The sequence below is a fragment of the Pempheris klunzingeri genome, chromosome 22, assembly GCF_042242105.1.
Source record: "Pempheris klunzingeri isolate RE-2024b chromosome 22, fPemKlu1.hap1, whole genome shotgun sequence".
Taxonomy (NCBI): Eukaryota; Metazoa; Chordata; class Actinopteri; order Acropomatiformes; family Pempheridae; genus Pempheris; species Pempheris klunzingeri.
The window spans coordinates 565944-567779 of record NC_092033.1 but is presented as its reverse complement, the minus strand read 5'-3'; positions in this window follow the sequence as shown (position 1 = coordinate 567779).

Sequence of the window (1836 nt, the reverse complement as noted above, 5' to 3'; positions counted from 1 at the left end):
GAAGTCGTCCACACAAGTCCAACCTCCAGGTAGATCCAGTAGATCACCTCAGGATCCTTTGGGACAACTGCACCTGATCACAGTAGGTCCACTAAAAGAGCTTGTTTGATCCACTGACAGGCTCAGAGTGTTATTCTAAGTGTGTGACAGCATCATGGAAAGGATCCCTACAGAGAGAGACCTGGAAGATCCTTTTGGTTTAACCACAAACAGCACACACACCAGACTACATTCACTAAAACAGGGATTTTAGAGAACAGGACACAGGAGCTGCTGCTCTGCTGCTGTTTCTGTTTGTTAGTGTGTTTGTGTTGTTGTGTGACTTTAGTGTTTTAAAGAGTTGGTTCACATCTGAGCCGATGTGTTAAAACAGCAAAGTCAGACCAGCTTGACCAGCAGCTCCTGTGTCCTGTGAGCTAAAACGACTGGTTTTGTTAATGGAATCTGGTGGAGGATCACGTGTGCTGGCTGAGGTGATCGACTGGACCAGTTCCAACACTTACAAAGATTTAAAATTCCAGACTTAGTCCTTTAAATAATGACTAAATAACAGCCCAAACAGCTGCTGAATCTTTAACCAGCTTCAGATGACAAACGTCCGATCACTTATCAAACCAGTCCATTGATGAATCACTGATGATGATGATTTTATATTAAAGAATATTTATCACGTCTATAATTTATTCTCCTCATGAATCATTCAGATCCTTCAAACAGACACAAAGGTCGACTTCATCGTCACCGTGTGAATAATAAACCACCTGAGGATGCTTCAGCAGCACCGCTCACTCCTCTTCCTCCTCTTCCTCACACTCACACTGACCAGAACACCTTCTGATTAATAACCACGATAACTCAATATTATTTACAGCAAACTGCAAATAAAAGAAACAGAATCTTTGCAGGACGACATATTTTACTGGGTTTACTGAAAACAACCAGAACTGAGCTCTCCCAGGCGCCCTGAACTACCCACAGGCTCTGTGTATCTGCTGAAAATAGTTATCGCACAATCCAGTCCCTCTATTCAGATACAGAGAGAGCTCCTTAATCCCAGGCACCCTGAACTACCCACCAGCTCCATCACTGTGTTCCTGTGGGTGCTCGGTGTGATGCTCAATGTTCCCACACCACCTGAACTAACCTGGAAATGCACCACCAGACCCAACACTTCTTCTTCTCTGAGAGGATGTCAGGTGATCAGAGGACGTCAGGTGATCAGAGGACGTCATATTGGTTTGATTGGTTTCATATTTCCTGGTGGTCAGAATCAATAACCCTGCGGCTGTGGGAGACGTGGATGTGATCTGATTGCTGGTTGTTATTTTCAGCAGCTCTGTATCAGCTGATCTGACTTCCTGTGGTTCAGGTGCGTCTCGGGCAGGTGCCTCCGACGCCGTCAGCTGTTGTTTCATTAAGTGTGTCAGCAGGAGAGCGGAGTCCTCGCTGAGCGCCGTCTGTCCGACGGGAGCGAGGTGAAAACATGAGTCTGACATCAGAGGACGAGACCATTGATCAGGAGTGATTAAAGTGATTTCTGCTAAATATGAATCAAAGTGCAGGATGTGATTTCCAGTAAATCCACTGAGCCATCGTGTAGATCATTGATCTGCTGATTTCAACCTCTTAAATTAAAGATACTTCATCAGAGACTCGTCAGCAGCAAACCGGCTTCATCCTGCTGCTCTGAACGCTAATGCTAATCAGCTAGCATCAGCTAGCATCAGCAATCAGCGCTAAACGAGAAGAGAGACCAGATCCAGTTATAATCCTTTAGATCTTCAGAACATGATCAATAGTTTGACATCTTTCCATGTAGTAGCCTAATGTCAGTGG